The 16,151-nt window shown below is 45.8% G+C and overlaps 1 pseudogene across 1 annotated transcript; it reads right to left on the bottom strand.

The window, feature by feature from the left end:
• Window positions 1–3,593: 3,593 nt before the first annotated feature.
• LOC308414208 (LIM domain kinase 1-like) lies at window positions 3,594–10,406 on the bottom strand (annotated as a pseudogene). Its single transcript has 2 exons — window positions 9,214–10,406; window positions 3,594–3,701 (listed from the first exon to the last, which is right to left on the bottom strand). The product of its transcript is annotated as an LIM domain kinase 1-like (transcript).
• Between the last annotated feature and the right edge of the window lie 5,745 nt (window positions 10,407–16,151).

The raw sequence follows: 16,151 nt of genomic DNA, 5'->3' as shown, positions 1-16,151 counted from the left end.
TTGGTGTTTTCCCGAAGAAGAAGAAGCGATATTGAACTCTTAATCTTCCTTCAACTTCTGTCTTAGTTAGGGTTTTACTGCTGTGAACAGACACCATGACCAAACAACTCTTTTTTGCTTGTTTGTTTGTTTAAAGATTTATTTATTTATTATATATGAGTACACGGTAGCTGTCTTCAGACACAACAGAAGAGGGCACCAGATCACATTAAAGATGGTTGTGAGCCACCATGTGGTTGCTGAGAATTGAACTCAGGACCTCTGGAAGAGCAGTCAGTACTCTAACCACTGAGCCATCTCTCTAGCCCAATGGGGGCCATTTTCATCCCAAGTACAACAGATAGAGAGAAAAGAAGGTGAACCACAAAGAGGAAAGCACACCCAGGCCATGAGCCCACTCAGCATCCACTGTGGTAATTTGTAATTGGTGAGGCACCAAGTGGTATTTATAAAAAGATTATAGAGGGGTAGGTGGGATATGTTCTATGGAAGTGTAGTCAAGTATGAGGGAAGAGCCTCCATGCTGAGGCATTCCTTCCCCCTGAGGGACCAGCCACTCTACAGTATAGTATAGTGTAGTGTAGTATAGTATAGTATAGTACAGTATAGTATAGTATAGTATAGTATAGTATAATATAGTGTAGTGTAGTGTGGTATAGTGTAGTATAATATAGTGTAGTGTGGTATAGTATAGTATAGTATAGTATAGTGTAGTGTGGTACAGTATAGTATAGTATAGTATAGTATAGTGTAGTATAATATAGTGTAGTGTGGTATAGTATAGTATAGTATAGTGTAGTGTGGTACAGTATAGTATAGTATAGTATAGTGTAGTATAATATAGTGTAGTGTGGTATAGTATAGTATAATATAGTGTAGTGTGGTACAGTATAGTATAGTATAGTATAGTGTAGTATAATATAGTGTAGTGTGGTATAGTATAGTATAATATAGTGTAGTGTGGTACAGTATAGTATAGTATAGTATAGTATAGTATAGTGTAGTATAATATAGTGTAGTGTGGTATAGTATAGTATAATATAGTGTAGTGTGGTATAGTATAGTATAGTATAATATAGTGTAGTGTGGTATAGTATAGTATAGTATAGTATAATATAGTGTAGTGTGGTATAGTATAGTATAGTATAGTATAGTGTAGTATAATATAGTGTAGTGTAGTGTAGTGTAGTATAGTATAGTATAATATAGTGTAGTGTGGTATAGTATAGTATAGTATAGTATAGTATAGTATAGTGTAGTATAATATAGTGTAGTGTGGTATGGTATAATATAGTGTAGTGTAGTATAGTATAGCATAGCATAGCATAGTATAGAATAGAGTTTATTCAGAGCATGGGGAGGGGCGTCAAGAGGGTGACAGAGGTAGAGAAAGGCAGAGATTGAGAGAAGTAGAGAAGCAGAGGACGGCCATGAACACATGGAGAGAGAGGGGGGAAGGGAAGGGACAAGAGCATAGAACAGGAGCAGGAAGGCAAGAGCAAGAGAGAGAGGGAAGGGGAGAAGCAGCCCCTTTTATAGTGAGTCAGGCATACCTGGCTGTTGCGGGGTAACTGTGGGGTGGAGCTTAGCTAAAATGCTGACACCAAACGTGAAAACAAAGTTGCTGCTTTGCTTGGCCTTGTGTTCCTAAGAATACTGAACATCTCTGAGTGCTCAGAATACGCAGCTGGAGGAGGGAGGGCTAAATTAGGAGTCAGGAGGTCTGGCTTTGATGCTAGTCTTACCAGATGAGCTGCTGTGTATGTGTGTGTGTGTGTGTGTGTGTGCGCGCGCGCGCCCATGTTCCACTCCTTATGGTCCTCATAAGTACATAGCTGGTGGCTGAAAACATGCTATTATTCCTGCACCTTAGGAATCTGGGTCACAGCTAAGCTCCAAGCTCCCTGCCCGGGAGATCTGTAGCCATGAGACTTCCTCTCATGTGTCACCGTGTCACAGACTTCCTTCTTAGGGAGTTTGCTTCTGTGCATGTGACTCAACTCTGTAGAGGGAACTCATGACAGTCATGTGAAATAAACTTAGCCTTGTACCAATTAACTGTGTGTTAGTAACCGGGCAGGCTACGTGACCCTGAATTTCCAACAAAGAGTGGAAAGCAAAAATTCATCAAGATTTTCTATTAGGAGATTTTTAAAAAGGAAAATACAAGTCACAATTCCTTGTGAGTACATATGTTGTAACAAAAAACATAGCAAAGGAAGGTGTCTTTGTTCCAAATATGTATGAGTGAAGACATACTATTTAAAAAAAAAATCCCAAATGAGATGTATGCTCTTAACTTACACAATCATTCATGCTAATCTACAACTGTTCTGCATCTGCAATGAACTTTTGTCAACCTGTCTAGCATCAGATCTCTTTACAAATGGTTGTGAGCCACCATGTGGTTGCTGGGATTTGAACTCAGGACCTCTGGAAGAGCAGTCAGTGCTCTAACCACTGAGCAATCTCCCCAGCCCCCGAAGAGTGTTATTTTAAAGACATAATAGAACATGAGAGTCATCCAGTCTGCCCTCAAGGAAACACAGGCCAGCTGTAGACGGTTTGTAGGAGAATAGCTTTCACTTGTCAGCTCTCTCAAGGTCAGCGTCCTCTGAGGTTCCATCTTTCCAGGTTAGTGACAGACTCAGAACAGTGAGGCCAACACAGGCACTGCCATTTGGTCTAGGCAAACTGGCAGCAGTGGTAACTCCAGATCTTCCCGCAAAGTTGCCGAAGGCTTAATTATGCTGACATCATAACTAACTCTTTCCTCTGGACCATCTTATTTCTGCTCACATCCCACTGCAGGTCAGAGACTTAATAACTACCCTGCACACCAAATTTCCAGAGGCTCTGATCTCCCTCCGTGGTGCCGGGTATGACCTGAGAAAGTAGATAATACAGTGAGGTTTGGAAGTTGGATGGCATACCCTCAAGCTACTCACTGGACCCCGTTCACTGGTGACCAGTAGAAGTCCTGGCAGAGGTGGTGGCTCCGTGGTCACATCTTTCACTGGGGGGACGAGAGGTGCAGCAATGGGAGCTGAGAACTAGCAGGTCCACTGCATTTATCAAACGTTTGAGACTTTGAAGAAACGGCTACTGGGTTGAAATCTGTTGTCCAATCTCCACCGAAAAGAAGGGGGCAGCTTTGAGACTTTGATGGCTTCAGTCAAAGCCCCTTGGGCCATGCAATGGTGGACTAGAATAAGTTTAAGATTTACAGAGCAAGTCACTGAACTCTGATAAAAGGCCGTTCTATGTGAAGGTCAGGGCCAAGATTAGAGAGAAAACCTTTAACCCGAAGAGATGAAATGCAGGACTAGAGGGATGGCTCTAAGGTTAAGAGCACTGACTGTTCTTCCAGATGTCCTGGGTTCAATTCCCAGAAACCACATGGTGGCTCACAACCATTTGTAATGAGATCTGATGCCCTCTTCTGGTGTGTCTGAACACAGCTAAAGTGTATTCACATAAATAAAATTAAATAAATAAATAAATCTTTAGAGAGAGAGAGAGAGAGATGAAATGCAGATACCTGTGGATATCTCCAGTTGTTTAACTCTTCAGACTCTGAGCTTCCTAAGCCATCAGTTGTGCCCATGGCGTGACAGTCGCAGAGACACAGAAAGACAGTCTTCTTCTTGCATCATAGCATAGGCTGGGACATTGCACCGCTGTCTTTTTCTCCCTCGTTTCTGGGGAGGGTGAATAAGCAAATGGCATTCTAAAACTAAAGCTGGATAAACTATAGGAATCCATTGGATTTCCCCGGCCAGACACCTTGCCAATGGCTTTATTGGCATTTGGATCTATCCCTGCTAGAAATCACAAGCTCAACGTCTGTACCATTCATGGCAGAATCTCACTGTTTTCTAGGTTGCTACTCTACTCTCTATGACTTGGTGATGCCACACCTTGATTTATTAAGTCAAAGCATAGCTCTAGCGTGAGAGGTATCTTCTGTGTTCCATAGGTGGTGATCAAATCTTTCATTACCCAGAGGACTGGTTCATTTGGAAAAGGTACCAAAGAAAGACCATCCCTGGGCTGGACTGGAAGAACTCCATCAAGTTCTCATTCACACTTCAGCCAAGTCTCAGGTCCTTAAGTCTCAGAGCCATGTCCATCAGCTCAAGAGCCCCTCCTAGCTCTCTGAGCTGGGTACCAGTTGTGGACCTCACAGTAAAGTGGTAGATGCTACTGTGAATGTAAACAGTTTCCAGGGATCACATATCAAGAACCCTTTCTTGCTATCATGTAGCTCCTACCAATTTGTCTCTCCTGTTCGTATTCTGCCTTTGTACTGAGCTACAGCAGAGTACAGAATTCTTGCATAACTAAAGATCCTTTGGTCTGTCTTCTAACAATTTATCAGACTTTCAGATTTCAGACTGTTGTAGAATTAAACTTCCAGAGACCCATTTATCCTCCCCCACCCCACTTTGAGACAGGGTTTTCTTTTCTTTCTTTCTTTCTTTTTTTTTTAAGATTCATTTATTTCATATATATGAGTACACTGTAGCTGTCTTCAGACACACCAGAAGAGGGCATCAGATCCCATTACAGATGGTTGTGAGCCACCATGTGGTTGCTGGGAATTTAACTCAGGACCTCTGGGTGAACAGTCAGTGCTCTTGACCGCTGAGCCATCTCTCCAACCCAAGACAGGACTTCCATGTGTAGCCTTGGCTGTTCTGGAACTTGCTCTGTAGACCAGGCTGGCCTTCTGCCTCCCCAGTGCTGAGATTAAAGGCATGTGCTGTCACCGCCCTGTGAGACCCATTTATTTTTATTCTAATTTAATTTAACAGATGCCCAGGTCTGCTGACTATACTATGTAGCAGAACATGTGAAGCCAAAATAGGACCCACATTGTTGTTAAAGAGCTACATTGTTATACATTGTTATAAAGCCTTCACATTGTTGTTAAGGAGCTACATTGTTATACATTGTTATAAAGCCTTCACATTGTTGTTAAGGAGCTACATTGTTATACATTATTACTAACTCTCTATACTTATACTACAAGTCTTATGCTACACCTGTAAACCCATGTTTTTAACCTATGTTGAACTTGTAACCCCATGATGTATACTCACCTGTTTGCCTTGCTAAACTCCTGAACACCTATGGTAACTCTTTTTCTATAAGCCATATCCTTCCCCCCACCCCTGGGGTTATCTACCCTACAGGTGACCCCAAGTCCCAAGTCCCCCATTCTTCTAAGCAGGTGCTAACAACCAATTATCTCTGCTGTTTTTATCAGCCCTAACCCTTTCCCATAAAAAAAAAAGATCTCAAAAGCCAGTGAGGGGCTGCTCTCTGAAACCCCAATTTAGGCGGAGGCAATCATCTGGCCAGTCCTTTGTGAACTCTTAAATAAATTCGAGTTGCTTTAATCACAGGTATGGAAATGATTTTTGCTCAGGTCTAACAACCCAAGAGCAGTTTGCAAAAATGTCAATCTACCTGCACATTTGGCAGCCTTATGATGTGCAAAATTTGGCTTCAGTCTCCCAATTATAAAGCGCCTTATGTCCAACGAATGGCTCAGAAGTGGAGTCACCCAGCTCTGTGTGCATCCCAGAGTACATCTTTATCTTTGGAAGATTTAACCATAGGCTTTGGTTCATTCTGTTTCTTGCTGAAAAGCCAGTGAAGGACTAAGAGCATTGACAGTTCCACGGTTACCTCATATAACATGGACAAAAGTTAAACATTAACCCAGCCCTCTAATCCGTGTGATGGTTAATTTTTATCTTCAAGTTCACTAGGTTGGGAGTCGCATAGGACACATACCTCTGATCATGACTGTTGGGTATTTCCACACAGGGCTTCACTGAGGAAGGAACACCCACCCGAATGTGGGTGACATCATACAGTAAGCTGAGATGCCAGGCTGAATGAGAAAGCAGAAAAGGAGAACGCCCATCTCTCTGTATTTTCTGACTGTTGATGGAATGTGACCACCTGCCCCTTCGAGAACTGTTCTTTCAACATCGCCTTCCCTTCCAAGATGACCGTATCTTCATACTGTGAGCTGACATTAAACCCTTACTTTCTTAGGTTGCTTTTTTCTGGCATGCTGCCGAAACAAAGAGAAAAATAATATTACAACCCGTATGATAGCAGGAAATGATATCAACCCTACTAAATGGGCATCATGTATTAGATCTCTTTTCCTGGAGTTTGGGAGGAATGAATACAAACACATGATACAGTGAGACCCTGCTTCAAATAGACAGACAAGCCAGTTTGAATTCCTGGGGTGGTTTGAATGAAACTGTCTGACATTAGCTCATAGGGAGCCACCCTGCCAGGAAATGTGGCCCTATTGGAGACAATGTGTCACTGGGGGTTGGAGAGTGGGCTTTGAGGTTTCAAATATTCAAGCCACACCTGCTGAAGTCCCTGCTGCCTTGAAACCCTTCAACTCCTCCAGCACCATGTCTATCTGGATGCTGCCATGCTTCCCACCATGATGAGAGTGGACTGAACCTCTGCAACTGCAAGCCAGCCCCAATAAATGTTTTCCTTGGGCTGGAGAGATGGCTTGGTGTTTAAGAGCACTGACTGCTCTTCCAGAGGTTCTGAGTTCAAATCCTAGCAACCACATGGTGACTCACAACCATCTGTAATGAGATCCGATGCCCTCTTCTGGTGTGTCTGAAGACAGCTACAGTGTACTTACATATAATAAATAAATCTTTTTAAAACAATGTTTTCCTTTAAAAGAGGTGTCTCTTTACAACAACAGAACCCACAACTAAGACAGTTTCCTTTTGGTCCATTGGACTTTTTTTTTTTTACTACTACTATTATTAATTAGTAGTAGTAATAGTTGTTGTTTTAAAAGGTTTTTTTTTCTTCTTCTAGATTTGTATATGTATATGAGTATTTTGCCTGCATGTGTGGGGCAAGTGGAGCCATGCCCACAGACAGAAAAACTGGAAAAGTTAAGCATATTAAAAAACTCCAGCAAATCTCAATTATTGAGAATGGCAGGCTTGTGAATCTGCTCCTGATTCTCTTCCTGTTGGGATTCTGTAAACCCCACCCCACAGTTACCTGGCAACAGCCAGGAATGCCCCGCCCCAGTTACCTGGCAATCTTCCCTGAGATCTTACGTGATTGCTTTCTGTTTCTCATTCCAAAGCATGGCAAAGGCCCTCTCCCTGCATCTTCCTTTTCCTCCTGGGACCCCCGTCCCAAAGTCCCACCTGTTCCGTCTTCCCAGCAATTGGCTTCCGGCCTTCTTTATTGACAAAATCAAGAACCAATTAGGGAACCAGACCTTAGAATCAGCTCCTCCCCCTACACATCCTAAGTTGGGCTGGTCACTGGACCTCCTGTCCCTCTGTCTCTTCTCCATTTTTGTCCCTGTGGTCCTTTTACACAGGAACAATTCTGGGTCAGAAATTTCAACTGTGGATTGGCAACCCCATCCCTTTCTGCTGGAGGTGGCTTCTTTGGGTTCCCTCTCCCCGTTGTTGAGAATTTCATCTAAGGTCTCTCCCTTTGAGTCTTTTTTTTTTTAAAGACTTATTTATTTTATGCATGTGAGCACACTGTTGCTGTCATCAGACACAACAGAAGACATCAGATCCCATTACAGATGGTTGTGAGCCACCATGTGGTTGCTGGGAATTGAACTCAGGACCTCTGGAAGAGCAGTCAGTGCTCTTAACCGCTGAGCCATCTCTCCAGCCCCTCCCTTTGAGTCTTGAGAGTCTCTCACCTCCCAGGTCTTCGGATTTTCTAGAGGGTCCCCCAACCTCCCACCCTTGACAAGGCTGCAACTTTCCATTCATTCTGCTGGCCCTCTGAGCTTCTCTCCTGTCCCACCCAATACCTGCCCTTGCCACTCTTTTTCCCTCCCCAACTCTCTCCCGTCTTCCACACAGGTCTCTACCTCCCTGTGCCTCCTGTGACTATTTTCTTCCCCCTTTCAAGTGGGACTGAAGCATCCTCACTTGGGCCCTTCTGCTTGTTAAAATTCTTCAGTTTTGTGGACTGTATTCTAGGTATTCTATATTTTCTTGGCTAATATCCATGTATGTAGTGAGTACATATCATGTATGTCCTCTTGTGTCTGGGTTACCTCAGTCAAGATGATATTTTCTTTTCTTTCCTTTTTTTGGGGGGGAGGGGGGACAGAATAGATTTTATTGTTCCGGGTTTGGGTTCATTCCTATCATGGTCATTGGGCTGAGGCAAGTAGACTTTGCCTTTTCTCAGTCTTGGTTCTGTGGGGGTCTGCTCAGATTCTTTCACGTTTGAAGTTCACTGAGAAAGCTTCACCATTTTAATATGTCCCTAGATGTTCAGCTGAAGCAGAGGGAAGAGATGGCCCTCCCACCCCCACCCACCTACAACAAAACAAAACCATCCCTCCAAACCCCCAGAGCTGCTACGGCCGTTATGAAAAAATAATACAAACTCTTGTTTAAAAAAAAAAATAGATCACACAGAAAGAACTCAGAGGGCAGATGCACCCAGGGAGGGGGCGGGGCTGCTCCTGCCATGGGGAGAGGCCGGGGAAGGATGCTGAGATGAACCTGGAGGGCTGGGTGCCGGTGGATGGCTGCCTCATTCCCTCTGGCAGCCTCTGTAGTGTGGGCTGGACCCTCCTTGTCAGCTGGATCCCAGGCATCCTCTGCCCTCTCCCCTGAGGGATCCTGGCTCATCCTGAGGACTGGTACCTATTTCTCACTAAAGTGGCTTTGATCAAGAAATAAGATGGACATGAAGCAAGAGCGAGGACCACTGCCTGGACACATGGGAATGTCTCTCTCTCTCTCTCTCTCTCTGCTTTGGGATTTTGATCCCTGTCAATACCTGATACTACCTAGATTTCCCCCAAGGGGATCCTGGGCTCCCCTTGGGTTCTAGGGCATATGGCCTCTCCCTTGGAATTACAGGGGCTCAGTTCCAATGCTGCCTTCTAGCCCAGCCTTGCTGGGAAGGGCTGCCAGCAGGAGCAGACGGCTGCAGGGAAGGCACCCGGCCCAGCTTCCCCAACCAGCTCATGCAAAGACAAGTGAGGGGCGGCTCCACAGAATGAGAGGTAAGACAGGACAATGTGACCCACCATGTGTGTGTGCAGCCTTGTGACTTGGGGGCCAGAGGTAGAGAGAAGATGGGGGCACCCTGTATGAGGGGAAAAGGCAGGTCAGCGCCTGGGTCTGGGGGTATGAACAAGGGTACCACTGTCCTGGCTGATGGCTCCATGCTTAGGCCACCCCCTGCTGAGGAATCTGGCGAGGGTATGTTCTCCAGAGGCGGGGATTCAGATGGTGGGCCCCCCTGGGCCCAGTCGGGGACCTCGGGGTGGGCAGGCAATGAGCTTTCGCCCCGTCGGTAGGTCTCCCAGAAGCCCCGCTCCAGTTTTTCCAGTTGTTGGCCCCGTGGCAGGTGACCAGCATGCGAAGTGTCTCTAGCCACTCTTCCAGCTTTACGAAAGAGGGCCACTTCTCAGAATCCAGGTCACAGCAGCGCACAGTGATGGGGAAGAAACTTGGTGGACAGTCTGGTGGACAGTAGCGGTCCAGGAAACCCCTTACATTGAAGCCATAGTGCGGGGCAGATAGTCGGGGTCTGCGTTCACACGCCCAATAATCTCACATAGGACAATTCCAAAGGAAAAACACGTCCACCTTTCCACCACAACTACGACCCTTGATCATCTCTGGCGCCGTCCAGTAGGGGTTACCCATCACTGTGTATCGCTTCTTGCGGTCCGGCTTCTTAAGGCAGCACAAGTCTCCAGACCGAGTCTTCTCATCGATCCAAAGTCGGCCACCACCACGTTCCCGTTCTCATGGACCAGACAGTTGAGGTCTCGGTGGATGATGTTCATCGAATGGAGGTAGGCCATCCCTGATGCAATGTCCTTGGCAAAGCTGACCCTCTGGTTCCACAGGTACCGGCTCTCGATGATGCCCCATAGAGTGCCGCCCTTGGTGTACTCTGTGACAAAGTTCAGCCGCTTGTCCTTGTACAGCACCTCGATGAACGTGAGAGCGCGTTAGGGTGCTCCAAGCACCGCATGACTTTCACCTCCTTGAGGAACGTCCTCTGGGACCCCTCGTCAAACTGAATAAGTTACTTCATTACCATCACCTCGCCTGGTTCTGAATGTGTCACCTTGATGGTCTGACCAAACAGCCCTTGCCCAGCACCCACCATGGATGAGGTCAGACGGCCTGAAGATGCGGTGTGGTCAGCAGACCACTCGGAGGGACTCGGAACGACCCAGGTCCCTGCGCTGGGAGGCTGGTGAGACTGGTGAACCGGCATCCGGGGACTGCAGCTCCTCAAGGCAGGTTTCTGAGGGGCGGAGCTCCTGCCTGTCCGCTGGGGTGTGCACCGGGGAGCCCGGGGATCAGACTCTGTCCCATGGCCCAGTGAGTCAGCTGGAGCAGGCCGCTGGTCTCCTGGATCAGCAAGTCCAAGGATGGTATTTTCTAGTTCTGTTCATTTGTCTGCAAAATGTATGACGCTGTCCTTCTTGATAGTATTCTGTAGTGTAAATGAGCCACATTTCCTGTATCCGTTCTTCATCTGAGGAACATCTGGGTTGTTGCCAGCTTCTGACCATCACTGAAAGTCCATAATGCAGCATGTGTCCTTGTACGTTGGAGCGTCTTTTGGGTATATGCTCATTAGTGGTATAGCTGAGTCTTTAGGTAGATCTATTTACAGTTTTCCGAGGAACCTCCGGATTGATTCTCAGTGGTTGTATCAGTTTGCAATCCCACCAGCAATGTGGAGAAGTGTTCCTCTTTCTCCCGATCCTTGACAAATGTACTGTCACCTGATCTTAGCTATTAAGATTAGTGTGAGGTGAAATCTTAGGGACGTCTTGATTTGTATTTCCCTGGTGGCTAAGGACTTTGAACCTTTCTTTAAGTGTTTAACCATTTAAGATTCCTCTGTTGTGAATTCTTTGTTTAGCTCTGTACCCCATTTTTAATTGAGATATTTGGTTTTTTAATGCTTTTTTAATTTTTATTTATTTATTTTATGTATGTGAGTACACTGCAGCTCTTCAGACACACCAGAAGAGGGCATCAGATCTCACTACAGATGGTTGTGAGCCACCATGTGGTTGCTGGGATTTGAACTCAGGACCTCTGGAAGAGCAGTCAGTGCTCTCAACCACTGAGCCATCTCTCCAACCTGCCCCATCCCCTCTTATGTCGTTGTACTCACAAATTATATCTTTATGCATTACATGCTTATTAGCATAGATCTGTAATTACTGTTTATGCAGCTGCATGTTAACTCATGAGGGAGAGAAGCTACAATGTAAAAACACAACAGTGTTGGGTTTGTATTGAACTGTGTGGTTACATTTACCAGTAGATTTTATTTGTTTCTAGGGTTTTGAGCCCATGTCTAGAGTCCGCCCCTCCCCTCCCCCACCCCTCTCCTCCCCCTCCCCTCCCCCACCCCTGATCTGATGAAAGGAGCCCTGTTATGATTTTTTACAGACAGATCTACAAAATGCACATGTCAGAGCAATGGACGTGAGCCACCATGATGTGTCTGGAATGGGCTTTGAGAGCTTTGTCTTGGGAGCCCAGCTCCAAACAGACCTCAGCAGATGATCCAGGAGAGAGCCTCATTCAGGCTTTGGACAGTCAAAGCATTCTTTTCCGCTGCTGTTTTGAGACAGGGTTTCATCCAGCCTAGGCAGGCTTTCTTGCTACGTGCCAAAGAATAACTGTGACCTCTTGGTCTCCTGCCTCGACCTCACAAGTGCTGGGGTTCCACGTGTTGGGTATCTACATTTTCATCCTGATTCCTCTAACTGTTCATGTAACCATGATATAAGGTCCCTTGAGAACAGTACTGATACCTTTATAAAAGAGACCCCAGGACTGGCAAGAGAGCTCAAAGGGGGGAAAATAAAACTCTCCATTCAAGCCTGGTGACCTGAGTTCAATTCCCAAAACTCACAAAAGTGGAAGAGACCCAACTCCACTGGGCTGTCTTCTGTTATAGGCACACTGTAGCATGGACGGCTCTGTGCACAGTTTTAAAAAGTCAGTAGGAAGCAATCACAACAAGACCTCACCTTCTATAAACCAGAAAGCCCTCAGCAGACACTAAGTCGGCTGGCACCTTGATTTGAAGCTCCTAACCTCCAGTTCATCCTATACTATAGCAGCCTGAACCAACTAATGGTACTGTCATAATCCTTGTTTACACGAGGAGGAGATAAAGGCTGTGAGGTCACCCAGGACAAGAGTTAGAGAGAGCAGAAAGCTCTGGAACCTTTGCTGTATGTGTCTGTCTTCCATCTGTTGAAATAAAGGTTGTTTGTTTGTAAGACAGGGTCTCACTCTGCAACCAAATTTGCTGTACAGCCCAAGCTAGTCGGTTTTCTGCCTCAGTCCCAATGCCCAGAATTGAGGATAAAGGATTTTTCCCCCTAAAACAAGAGAGGGAAACTGAATGTAGTGATACCAGTAAAAATACCGGACCCCTAGGACAAAGGTGAACGCAAGATCAATAGCTCAAGGTCAGCCTCTGATACGCATCATTTGAAGCTAGCCTGGGCTACCTGAGATCTGGTCTCAAAAACAACCACCAACCCTGGTGCGGTGGCAGATCCCAGACCCATGGAGGCAGATGCCTTTAAGACCAAAAGTTAGACTGGTCTACGCAGTGAGTTCCAGGCCAGTCAGGACTACATAGTGAGATCCTGTCTCCCATCCAAGTACTAATCAGGCCCGACCCTGCTTAGCTTCCGAGATCAGATGAGGTGGGGCACATTCTGGGTGGTATGGCCGTAGACGAGACCCAAATGAAATACTCCACAGTAGAAAATCAGTCTTGATTAGAAAGGCTTAAGTTTACTGGATTAAATGCTACAAATTCAACACAAAGGTTACTTTTTAGTTATAATAGTGCAGGCAATCAGTAGTCATCTTAACATTCAATTTCCCAAAATTCAGTTAGCAAAAGAACACACTCACACACACACACACACACAACACACCACACATACACACACACCACACACACCACACACATCACACACACACACACACACACACACACACACACACGTCCTTGAAGAATTGTTAAGGTCCTTTTAGTGGGGTGCTAAGGGCAAATGCTCCAGGAAAGAAATCTGGTCAGCAGCAGATTCAAAAGCCTCAGTTGTAAGAATTGCTGGGGTTCCTTAATCTGCGGGAGCTTCCCGGTTTTTCTGTCTGCCCCACAGGTGTATGATCTCTCTCTCTCTCCTTCTACCCTCCTCCCTTTTCTCTGCCCTCATGGTTCTGCCTCCGTCTGTCTGTCTGTCTGTCTGTCTACATGCCCACTAGTCTGCCTCTACCCCTTCCCCAGGTCCTCACGCCTCTACTCTAATAAACCTCCTTTATAGCAGATCTGTCGCTTGGTGTAATTTTCCAGGGTCGCGCCTTGGCACGGCAGGGACCCCTCCGCTGCACTTCGTGACGTCAGTCCGTCTTCCTGGGTGCTTATCCTCCTCACGGGTCCAAGCTTTGTACCAGGACCCTGTTCCCAGCCTGCCACCACCTGCAACAGATCTTCTTTCTGGCGCCCGGATCACTCAGCACCCCATCCACAGTGAAACTTGGTAAGTTTCCCCTTTGGTCTGTGTAAGCATTTCCCCAAATCTGAGAAATCTGAATGTCTGGAACTCTTCTGATGCTCTTCGAGGTAGAGGCACACCCCCAGCCATGGCTGGCCTTTTCGCCTGATCCCATCACACCATCCAACGGAACCATAGTTCTGTGGTTTCCTTAGGTCTGACTGGGCTACTGCACCCCTTCCTGCCCTCTTCAATCTCCACTGTGGAGCCTCCTGTCAATCCCACACCTCCTCTGGGCCCTCATGATCCTCACGTTCCTCAACCCTTTCCTGTGAATGAGACCCTGCTGGAGCTCAGTTTACTTCCTTGCCTCCTGGCTTCCCGAAAGTCCTAGTACCAGTTCCTGAGTCTCTGGTTTAGCCAGGCTAAGCCTCTAATTCCTGCTGAATGTGATAATGACCCACTGAACGGCTTGGTCCTCGGTCAGGCCTCCCTCAGTCCTGCAGGGACGTTTTTCTTCTCCTCTCTGGTCTGTGTCTTCCACATCCCCTTTGGGATCCTGCTTAGAAAACGTCCCACTTCTACACCTAAAACCCAACCTGAAGGACCCTGAATTTACTCACCTTTCAAATCAAATTCAGTCTCAATATCAATCACGTAATTAACCCAAAAGGCCACCTAATAGCGTCCCCAGCCATCATATTATTAGACAACTTTACAAATGCTTCGAGCAATCAGGGAAATGGAGATTCCTTACTCCGTATTTCTCGGTTCTCCACGCCCATCTCTCTCTCTCTGCTCTCCCTCCCCACGCTGCCTGCGGGTCAGGGCTGGGTGGGACCAGGAACTGCAGTGCACACTCACCTTTTCCGTAGTAGCAGCTCTCAAAACCACTCCTGAGGGATACACGAATCACTTGTCTGTGAATTTGATTCTAAACTCGCCTCTGATTCTCTGCCTGCCCACGTGGACTTTGCCCCCCCTCCCCTCCCCCACTCCCTCCCCCACCCCCGGTTTTCTGCAGCTACCTGGTCTGCACTAAACTAAGCATACACGCTCTCTGTTCCTTCACGGACACAGGTTTCTTTACAAAGTGGTACTCCTGATCTCCAAATCTTTACTACCATGGACACGTGACTCCCAAATACCTTATATCTGAACTTGTGTTGCTCTATTCTATGCTTAAGGCTCTACTCCCCTCTCTTAAAAAAATTCATTTATCTCTGATTTATTTGTACTCTGCTCTCAAAAGAAAATCAGTAGATTGAGATCATGTAGTAAACATGTATCTAAAAATTTATAAGTTGCTCATTTGGTATGGTTTAAAAATCTATGAAACTGCAACAATATTTGGCTTTCTACCTATATAATAAAAGGCTTATAATTAAAATCTATATATAAGTATATGTCTGATTTTATACTTATATTGGTGTTAGGTTATTGTTCACCCCTTTTCAGACCCAGCCACGTTTTAAAAGTCCAGGGTCAAAAACAGGATTATTGACTTATAAATTATTGGATATGGGCTGGAGAGATGGCTCAGTGGTTAGAGCACTGACTGCTCTTCTACAGGACCTGAGTTCAAATCTCAGTAACCACATGGTGGCTCACAACCGTTTGTAATGGGATCTGATGCTTTCTTCTTCTTCCTCTTCTTCTTCTTCCTCTTCTTCTTCTCCCTCTTCTTCTTCTTCTAGTACAGAATAGAGTTTATTCAGGTCATGGGGGAGTTAAGAGGGCAGTAAAGGCAGAGAGAAAGACCGTCCATGAGCACATGAAGAGGGGGTGAGGGAAAGGAAGGGGAAGAGGAGGGGTGGGTGGAGGAGCAAGAGAGAGAGAACAAGAGAGGCTTGAAGAGTAAAAAGTTGTCAAAGGACACTGATTCCTTGCCCTAGGGCCCTCACCTCTGCAGGTAATTGCTCCTGGAACTTTCTTGAGATTTGAGTTCCCAAAATAACCGCAGAAGGTCCGGATGACCTCTGTGGAATGTTTCAATGCCCTAGGTGTGCCCCGGGTGTACTGATGAAAAATGTATGATTCTTCCCCTTTGAATTTCCTCATTGTCCCCTTTAAATTTCCTCATTCCCCCTGTCCTCCCCCTCTTTTGTGGTTTTTGCCTTTATAAGCCCATTACAAGTTCAGGCCGGGGTCGAACTCCTCTACCCCTGTGTGGTGTATGAGTCTCAACCCCAGCATGCTGGCCTGAGATCTCACTCTGTTTCACTTTCAATAAACTTCCTCGTGTGATTGCAGCAAGTCTGGTCTCGGTGCCTCGCTGGGTGCACGCCTCTCCTGAGATTTGAGTGAAGGTCTCCCTTCAGGGGTCTTTCAGGCTGATGCCTTCTACTGGTATGTCTGAAGATAGCGACCGTATACTCACATTCATGAAATAAATAAATCTTAAAAATATAAATTATTGGGTATGGTTAAAAATCTGTAAAATTTATAACAAAAATTTAACTTAAAACTCATAACGGGGTTAGTAATTGAGAGTCAGTGCTTAGATAATCTTGGAGCATATGGCATGATTCTATTTTGGGACATAAACAACACATGGCTGTCTGCCATCTTTGGT

This window comes from Micromys minutus (assembly GCF_963924665.1).
Source record: "Micromys minutus genome assembly, chromosome: 33".
In the NCBI taxonomy this organism is placed as follows: domain Eukaryota; kingdom Metazoa; phylum Chordata; class Mammalia; order Rodentia; family Muridae; genus Micromys; species Micromys minutus.
The sequence above is the reverse complement of the archived record's forward strand: the minus strand, read 5'-3'. Positions and strand labels throughout refer to the sequence as shown.